Genomic DNA, 10,120 nt, shown 5'->3' on the forward strand with positions numbered 1-10,120 from the left:
AAATATTTAGAAACGGAGGGAATAGATGATTAGCAGCAAATATGAGATGTTAGGGGGCCAGGGCCCTTGCTGGTCCCCCGTCTCCGCCACTGCGCACGCTGCATTTTGACGCTACTGCTGGAGCAAGCGCTGCGCGACGCGCCAAATCTAACGATGCGCGTGCCGCAAATCAATTTTTAGCGCGCCGCGCCTTTGGCGCCCGTTGGAGATGCTTTAGAGTCATTGTTTTTGGGAGACGGGAGAGGTGCATGGCGTTGTCCTATGTATATAGAGTCTAGGTATAGGTTGAGGTCGAGTAGTGCCCATGTGGCGTATGGCTGTATGCCGATGTGGAGAGCGCCGCCGCCGCGTACGAGCAGCGGCTGGTGGCTCACGGTGGCTGCGTCTCAGGCAAGGCTGGCTGGCGGCCAGTCGCTGCCGAGGGGCGTGCTGCTGGCTCATCCACCAATAAGCTCGTCTGGTCCCCTGTTCTGGAGGCTCTCCGCTACTTCTCTAGCTCGTGGCGTCGCCGTGGTGGTGAAGACGAAGAGTAGAAGAGATGGAGAACCAGATCGGGTCAGTGCTCTTATCCGGTGGCTGTTTGGGAGTGGCCTTGGCGCCAGCTACGGCGTTCGGCGGCCGGCCGGCTCCATCACGTCATCGTACATGCTGGCCGAAGGGCGGCCTTTCTACTTCTTCCTCCCGGCCAAGATGCCTAAAGGGAGGCAGCTCATCTTCTGCACGGAGTCTATGGCGTGGTGCCATGGAAGCTTAGTTGTCCCAAGTGGCAATGTCCCCGGCGACGGCGAAGTTACGGCCGTGCAGAAGATGTCAAGGACCCGATTGCTTTTCTTATCTGGTTATTGGGGTCCTCTTTGTAAAAGACAGGGACCAGTGTGTTATTTGCAGTTAGTTCTGGGTCCGTCTGTAAAATGCTGTGTACTTCATGTTCAGTGTTAATGCAGCATCAGGGTCCTTCTGGACCCGTCTTTTGTTCAAAAAAAAAAAAAAAAAAATAGAGTCATTGCTTTTGGCCAACGACCCGGTGGGTCAACCTGGTCCATTGCCACCCTGAGAAGCAGCACGAATCATAAAGCCACTCTGTTTCTTCGTCGGAACCGAAAGCCTCCCCAAACCCCTGCGGGAGTGAGCGCTGCGCTCGAGCTCCTCGCCGCGCCGTCGCGTTGGCCGGTGGAAATGACGCCCACAAAAGGCGAATCGAGCAGTGAAATCGAGCATTTTACGAGAGGGAGAGAGCTAGAGAGAAAGAGAGAGGGAGGAAGAGCAGCGTCGACGCAGGCGGCGTCCATCGCCGAACGCCGAGTTGGAGCACCACCAGGAGATTTCCTCCAGGCTCCGCCGCCTCCGCCGCCTCCTCCGCCTCCTCCGCCGCCGGCGCCTCCTCCTCCGCCTCCACCGCCGCCGGCGCCTCCTCCTCCGCCTCCTCCCTCCCCCTGCCCCCCCCTCCACATCGAGGTATTGATTTGCCCTTAAATCCTAGATGGTCCCGGTGCTAAGTGCTAACCCTATTCTGCTAAATAATCAGCAGTGATGAGGAACTGGAGGATTATCGTAGCAGTTTGTTTGCTGCTTCCTGTTCTAGCCGGTAAGGATTCGTGCTTTTTTTTTGCGGACTGCTGATTTCTCAGGCTACCTTACGTTTCCAACTGTTTCCCCGTTGCTCCTGCTGGATGTCCCCAAAAATGTAGGAAATATCTGTTGATATGATCATGATTCACTTTGATGCAGCTGGCTACCATAGGTTTTCGACTGTAGAAGAGGCCAACGCAGCGCTGCGGCGCGACCATATCGCCACCGGCATCGGCCATACGCTGGAGCAAATGCAGCGGGGCCAGGGGAATCTTGGATTTAGCTCATACTTTGGTTTTGTTTTTGCTTTCTACTCCATGTCGGTCCTGGTCGTGGCTGGAGTGTGGGATCACTTAACAGCATTGTTTGGAGCAGTTGACGGCGAATATATACTTGCATTTACCACGATGCTTGTTATCTCCGGTTTTATCGTGGCGACCAGCATCCGCTTCATGTTACATGTCCGTTCTTGCCCACCCAATAATTATTTTCCCCTTTTATTTTCTTGTGGATTTTTCTTCATTATAAGTACTTGCTTCCTTGTCTTATCAGAGTCTAGCACCATGATCGCTGACACCACAAAGCGCCTCTGCAATGTGTAAGGTCAGTGCAGGCACCATTTCAGATATATTGCCTCTGTTAAAACTATCTTTATGGATTTCTCCCTCTGTCAACAAATATAAGACGTTCTAGATCACTATTCACATTATCCTGCTAGATTGTGAAAATACATTATCTCTGGAAATAAACCCTTATGTGATAGATTCCCTATGTTTTATGAGGAGGCAAGAGCTCTAGAGACCCATAAACTTGCAAGGTAGGTGATGCTTTAGTCCACAAACGTGCAAAAGGTGATGAAGCCATCCACAAACTTGCACTGCGCCGACAGATGTAGTCCACAGCCAATCATAACCTGACAATTGGCGCCATGCTGGCCGCGTCGTGGCCCAACCGCTCGCCCTGGCACTTTTGTGAAAACCCCATTCACCTTTCTGGAAATCACGCGCGTGTACATGATATTTGGTGTACATACTATTTTTCTGCATGAACATGATATTTGGAGTCTTCCTTTAGTGGAGTGCTAATCTAGCCGTGCTTGAAGGACATTATGGTATGTTTTGTTCGGACTTGGGAGTTGTCTGAAACTGTTGCCATGTGGATTTATCAAGCTACTTGCACATTTATGTCCTGGATTCATATATAATTTAATTTATCCATTTTGTAACATCTGCTGCCAGTAGAAATTAGGGAAAACTTTGTTTTTGCCAACTTTTGCCCACTTTGCTTATGCCACTCTAGAATTTGACATATCACTTTTGCCACTCTCAACTTCTAACAATTATCACAATTGCCATTCCGTGGCAAAAGCAAAATTTTCGGAGTGGCAATTGTGATACATTGTCAAAATCTAAGAGTGGCAATCAAAAGTTAGGAGTGGCAAAAGTGAGATGTCAAATTCTAGAGTGGCATGAGTAAAGTGGGCAAAAGCTAGAGTGGCAAAAACAAAGTTTTCCCTAGAAATTACGGAAGCCAAATCAAGTCTGTCATCTCATTTCACCTTTGCAGAGAAGATGCTAAGTTTCTAACGTGTGAATAAAATTCAGGTAGTTCCTTACAATAGTGTATAAAATCTTTAGTTCCTTGCACATTATATTGTTTCAGGTTTTTCTTCTTGTTCTTGTTATTGATTATTGGTCTGCCGCCTAACTTGCTCATAATTTCTGCTAATTCAGCCTGCGGTGCGCTGCGATACCTGGATGTCGATGCACAGTAGAGAAAGATCAGAGCGGGAGTCCCGACAGTTCAATTGTTCATACGTTCCTCTTCCTTGGATAGATACAGATTCAGAAAACGCAGCAGCTGTAGAACTACTGAAAGCCTTGCGACCAATGGCTGAACAATTTTGTAGTGATGCTGGAATGTAGTAGCTCTTCTGACATTCATCGTGTGATGTGATTGCCACGGCTTCGTAGACAAAGCGTTTCACTGTAGGGCACTTGCAATGAGTTGATGGTCCTGCAATTTGTTTGGATCATACATTTCACGTACTGGAAAATACATTAGTTTTTGCAATGAGCTGATACTCCTTCATTCCTTTTAGAAATGCAGAATGCAGTGGGTTCTTCCTGTGAGCTATTGATCATGTTTTTCGTTTTGCTGTTTTGTGTGTTTTTAGAATCTTTAACTCCTGGCTTTAAAGCAAAAAAGGCCTTATGATAGAATAGTACAAAGTTTCAAAAATAAATAGCCTGAATCCTTGCGAAATCTGTCGAACACCTAGTGCGAAAAGTCACATTGCACTGTTTATGTTGTCGGTCTTCTGGTGTCTTTTTAGAAAATGGTAGGGTCATGCAGTCTATAAGCAGGTTTTTCCGCAGGTGTCAGATGTCACACAGTTGATTACCATGATTGCGAGGCAGAGCTTGTTCCTGTCCTGTACATAGGTCAGTGCAGTTCCCATTTCGGGAGGAATCGGGTGGCGATGGCTTACGGTCGTCATGACTCTGGTTGAGGTACTCTTCTGGTAGATATTTTTTTGTTAGCTCTGATTCTTGGGTCGGCTTACATGGGATTGCATCGCAGGTCTGTTGCTGCCGTCGATTCTTCCTCATGTGGAATTGTGCCTGGACTATGCTAGCGTTCTTCTTTCAGCGGCTGCGCCATTGATGTTCCTACTGGGTGAGTTTCTTCTTCACTTAGGTTTTTGTCTTGCTTAATTGCTTAATTATTCGTGCACAATTCATGCTAAATGGTGCTCTACCTTGCCGTCAAGGTGTTCATGTGTGCCTAGGTTTATGCAGATGCTAGGATCTAGATGGACTCATACAGAGAAATTCTCTGTTGTCCTTTAGTTTGTTGGGTGCCTTGGCTAAGTTCCTGGGAAGTGTTTTTTGGTTTGTTCCTGTCAAATAGGTGCTTGGATCTGCCTAGATTCGTAGGAGGTTTTTGTTACCTTCCTTAATCTGCTAGGTGCCTTCCTTTTTTATGTAGGAACTTTTACATTTGTGTCCCTAACTCGAACCCACTACTCAGATTTGCCCCTAATTACGAAGCATGCTCAAATTTACCCCTATGCTGTTAGGTGACCTTATAGAAATGCCCTTATGTGCCGTTTCCGTCCGGTCAAAGGCCTTTGACCGTCTATCGGACGTTTCCTGGACAATTTTGCCCCTCCTTACGGCTGGGCCCTGTGACTAAAAAAGTCTCTCTCACGGTCTCACCTCTCTTCTGTATCACTTACATGTGGGCCCAAAAAAAGAAAATGAAAAAAACTCTCTCCCACCTCTCTCTAACTTACACGTGGGCCCTAACAAAAAAATAAAACAAACAAACAAACAACAACAACAACAACAACAACAAAGCCTTTAGTCCCAAACAAGTTGGGGTAGGCTAGAGGTGAAACCCATAAGATCTCGTGACCAACTCATGGCTCTGGCACATGGATAGCAAGCTTCCACGCACCCCTGTCCATAGCTAGTTCTTTGGTGATATAACAAAAAAATAAAACAAAAGAAAAAAAAATATCTCTCTTTCTCTCACGACCTCACGTCTCTCTGACCTCCGGCGAACCGTATGCAGCGGCCCAGTCCTCGCGCTGCCGCTTCCCTAGCTCGCCACGCTCCGCCACCAGCTCGCATGCTCCGCTGCCAGCTCGCTGCACTTAGCCGCCCTCTGTCTCTCTCGCGCCAGAGAACGGCATAAGCAACCAATCGTCGGCGTTGACTCGCGCACGCGCGGCGAATGACAGCGCAAAGCCCCAATAACATGTCCGGTAGCCCCACCGCTCTCTGATTTGTTTTCCTGTGCGATTAATTGGATTGAAGCGCCTCGTAGTGACGGATCCTTCCTAGTCTTCCCTGGCACCGGTGTCACGTCGCCGCTGCCCGATCTCCTCCACCCATGAACACCGCCGACTTGCCTCGGGTTCTTCAGCTCCGAAATCACCTCCTGAACATCCTGGCGCACTCCTGATTATCCCTGCTCCCCCTAGCCCCTCTATCAGCGAGCGCCGCCCATCGCCGCCGCTCAACCTCGCTGCTGCCCGTCCTCCCGATCACCCCACATTCTCCGGCCACCTCATGCCACTGAAGCTTCTCTCCCGCATCCTCGCAAGCCTGCTCTTGCAGCCACTCGACTGCTCCGGCATCCTCCCATACGTCGCCATTGTGTCTCTGTGCGCGGTCGCCGGCGTGTTTAATTAGTTCTTAATTAACACCCGTTTTACAGAAGCTGACCAGTGGGTTCACCCCTCAAACAATTCAGCAAATAACATTTTCAGAAAATAATAGAACAATGACATGTGGGCCCTATATTTTAGATAATAATAATAAGACAATGACATGTTGGCCCTATATCGAGTTCTCCTTTTCTTTTTATTGGGGCCCGCATGTAAGTGTGTGAGAGATAGGTCACTTAACGGGCAGAGGAGCAAATTTGAGCATGCTTCAAATTTAGGGGTAAATCTGAGTAGTGGGTTCGAGTTAGAGACACAAATGTAAAAGTCCCTTTTATGTATCCAGGAGAGAGATAGATTTGTCTTTGGCTCGATTTGGCTTCTGCAAAAGGGATCTTGTTTGCTGCTGTCCAGAAGATGCTGAGTCTAGCTAGATTTGTAGGGGATTTTGTTGCCTTGTTTGTTTTGTTGGGTACATGTGTCCTTTTCTCTGTGCAAGAAAAGTTTTGTTTCTTTGGTTGGTGTGTTTGGCAGATCAGTGTGGGACTTTGGGTGGGAGCAGTTGTCTGCATATAGTGTTCTTGCATCTTATTAGTGTGTGTTGTGCCGGGTGGTCAGGCTCTATCTTTGGTTTTGTGAGAGGAGGTTTAATCCAGGCTTTCTGTATTTTTGTATAGTTCTCGGTTGTATGGATGTGTTTATTCCTTTGATGGTCATGAATATGGGAGGCACACGTTTTTGTTTGTCTTGCTTTTTGGTTATAAATTATTTTTGTTTTGGTCTGTACAGGATGCGAATTTATTAGTGTTGGTTTAGAGTAAAGGCTAAACCATGCTGGTTCTGGTGATGTGTTCTTTGATGCTTCTGTAGGTGGATAGAGAGTGCATATTGTAAATTTCTCCATGCTCTGTGGGTAAACACATGAAGTTTTTTCTAGCACATTCCTCTGATCACCAGCTATGTCATGAAGCATGTATTTTAGTGTTCAAGCTATATTGCAAGGCGTGTTTCTATCTAGGGTTGCTATATTTGGTGAATGGAATGGTGATATACCAGGTTTTTTCAGAAGGAAATATGCATACAGTGTTAAATGTAATTATATTTCGTCTCACTGTAAAACAGTGAGAGTTGTACATACATTTTTCAGCATTACAGAGTTTTATAATGGTGACTCTTCTATGCTCACTCTTCCTTGTGTGTTTGCTCTGCAAATAGACTAGATTATCTTCCCATGCATTGGGAAAATAGTGAATTACTTGCTGCTTATACTTGGGTGATGTTTAGGTCCAGATGTGGATCTCTTCGTCCATAAAAAAACAGACTGTTTGCCATAGCCTCATTACTACTATCAAGCCCTGACTGTTCTCCATAGCCTCATTACTACTATCAAGCCCTAAGTGTATGTTTAGATGCATTTGTAGTTTTCCCCAATGGAAGATCCATGAGGTTGTAGGTTTGTTTTCTTTCAGATTTTTATGCAGTTATTTGGTCGGTGCAAATATTTAGTTTGCAGTATAATTGAATTGTCTCTGGATGTTGCTAATTTTGTATGAGCTGTAGGTGACCTGTTCTTTCTATTTTTTATAGAGAATATTTTCTTTCTAATATTTAGTTTTCTTGCAGGATTAGTGATGCTTTCACTCTTCTGTCAGATTAACATTTTTCTTTGACCTTTGTTGCACCTTTGATTGTAATCAACATCGAATGGTTGTTTGGCTGTGCTTTGCATTATTAATTTATTATATATGGTATATGCTGCTGCTACTTAATTATACTTCTATGTGATCATGCAATTGCATTCATTTTTAGTGTTCTCTGGTGATGGAAAAGCGCCAACTTATATCAAGCTAAGAGGAAGAAAAATACGAGGCAGCTGAACATGCTACCCTTGACATAAATAATTTAAAGGCCTAAGTGGGAAATTGGATTAGGATGACTAATCTTACCTGACTAGCGTAGCTCATGTCAAGTGTTATTGCTGATTATTACTTCTCACATGAACCAAATAAAAATTACTTCTCATGGAAATTTTATACCTTGGTCTTTAGTGGCCTAAAATTAACTTTTTGATTCAAATTATGGACACCATTTTGAAGTGGCCTGATTCACAAGGGGTGTACTTTCATAACAAGATGGATTGATGTTTTCGTATAACTACAATATCTGTACAAGCTATGGTGGTGGCCTCCTTTTGTCATAGATAGTTGAATACGCTGCTTGGGCGGTGCAAACTGGAACTTGTAGGTGTACTGGAACTACCATTAAGTCATAAAAATTCGCTCATTCAGTTAGTTTACAAATCTAGAGATCATATTTTCTGTTTAGAAAATTGTACTTCTATTTTTATTTATAGGGGACGGTTCCAGCTGATATTTTTTTCTGGGTTGTGGTGAAATACTTTTGTTTTTTGGAAACCATGCATGTGCTCTAACTCAAGTGAGGGTGTAAGCAAGCATGGTTCTGGAGCATTTTGGCATTCAGTTCAACTCAACTCTAGGCAATAGTTGCCATTTAGTTTAGTTCAGGTTCAGTTTTGTGTTTCTGATGTTTGATCCTGCTGTTGTTTCTTTTTTGCAGGCTGCCTGTTCTGTTGACTCTGCCATTGTCAGGTATGCTGCTTTCCACATGTCTTGCTGTGGGTGTGTATATGTTCCTTCGTCCAATACCTCTTTAACGCGATTTTTCCCCACAAAATACATGTCTTTTGTCAAGGAGAAGCTTAGGTCTGGTTAGGTTCTTGAGGTCATGCGTAGTTAGATGATGAACTGCAGCATGCTTTGCTGCCTTACTGTGGGTCTGATGTTTTTTGAGAGAAAGTATGTGTCTGCTTTCTAAGCTGTGAGCATTGGGGTGGTTTGGATGTCTTTTTCCAAATGGCTTGGGCTTGGTGATTTGCCAAGCTCTGGATATGCTTTTCAGAGTTCATGTTTATGTTGCTGTGTGCTGGTGGACTAGGTGAGACACTGGCAACCATTTGTGCTCTTGATGGTTAGTGTGAGGATTTTATTTGCTACTCTTGAATGAGTCAATTGATCTGGTGAAAGATTAGCTAACAGGTTAGTTACGAGGTCTTTTAATTGCTGCTTTTGGATGAGTGGAGTGATCTGGTGAAAGATTAGCAACAGGTTAAGTGTGATGTAATGAACCTGTGCTTCCTGCTGCTGCTGCCGGACAATCAGGAGCAGTGTTGTGTAGCCTATTCAGGATTTTGTGCTTCTTGGTTGCAGGTGCCTGGGAGGTTGTGGAGCTCATGCTCTTGCAATCAGATTTACCTTTTTTATGTTCAGTTTTGAAATGGATCTTCCTTTGATGTTTGCCTAGGTTTTGTTCCCTTATAGTGCATTGTAAAATGTATCTTCTGCTCGTGTTTGGTATGCTCTTGTGGTTATGTTTTTTTTTCTAGACTCTGTTATAGAATGAAGCTTCTATGAATGTTTACCTGGAATTTATGCTCTGTACAGTTTTGGTTAGTTCCGTGTTTCTGGTGTTTGATCCGATTGTTGGTTTGATTCTACAGGCCTTGTCTTCGACTTCCCGAGTCCGTTCTGTTGCCAGCTTTGTTGACTCACGACTATTGCCAGGTAGGATATGTGTGTGTGTATTACACTGTCAGCTGTGGCTTCTCTGTTCGCAGTTAGGGGCCTTGACGTGTAGCTTTTAGTTTCCTTCATTGCTCGTGCATTTGTTTGTTTTATTCCTTGGGTTGTATCTGTATTTGGTGCCTAGCTATTGTATAACCGGCGATGCCATGAAATAAATGATGAATTGTTTATAGTTGTGTCAGATATTTACTTTCCCTTATTTAATCTATGTTGTTTCTATGGTCTGATATGCATATGTTTTTGTTGTTCCTTTGCTTGCGAACATATTATTGTACAGTCCCTTTCGTGTATATGCGTGCTGTGGCGAATAGCACGTGGCCGTCGCCACCGTCCTTAACCTTGTCTTAGATCTTATCATGTACTCCCTCCGTCCGGAGATACTTGTCGAAGAAATGGATATACCTAGACGTAATTTAGTTCTACATACATCGACTTTTATCCATTTCTCCGACAAGTATTTCAAGACGGAGGGAGTATGTTCCACCGTTGACGAGTTTGGCTATCGAAAAAGAAAGAGTAGGGATCTTTTGCTGGTCTGATGTTTGTTTATTTTATGCGCTTCTGTTATCGTTTCTTCATCTGGGTGTCCTTGCCTTTTGTGCTAGGGGATTGTTGGTTCCCATTTGTTGCTGCATTCAGCGACAAGGAACGTAGGTTGGATCTTAATCTTCTCCGGTCTCATTATAAAGGTTGTGTTCTGTCGTTTGATTTTCCTTCAGATTTGCGTTCTCGGCATGTTTCTGACTGTCTTACTCTTGGACAAAATCACTGTTCT

The 10,120-nt window shown here is 44.7% G+C and overlaps 1 long non-coding RNA gene across 1 annotated transcript; it reads left to right on the forward strand.

The window, feature by feature from the left end:
- Positions 1-1,074: 1,074 nt before the first annotated feature.
- On the forward strand, positions 1,075-9,515 carry LOC123069524 (uncharacterized). Its single transcript, XR_006432602.1, has 8 exons — positions 1,075-1,455; positions 1,526-1,585; positions 1,729-2,030; positions 2,122-2,172; positions 3,948-4,082; positions 4,153-4,248; positions 8,321-8,352; positions 9,261-9,515. It is a non-coding gene; the product is annotated as an uncharacterized lncRNA (long non-coding RNA).
- Positions 9,516-10,120: the final 605 nt, after the last annotated feature.

The sequence above is a fragment of the Triticum aestivum genome, chromosome 3B (genome assembly GCF_018294505.1).
Source record: "Triticum aestivum cultivar Chinese Spring chromosome 3B, IWGSC CS RefSeq v2.1, whole genome shotgun sequence".
NCBI lineage: Eukaryota > Viridiplantae > Streptophyta > Magnoliopsida > Poales > Poaceae > Triticum > Triticum aestivum.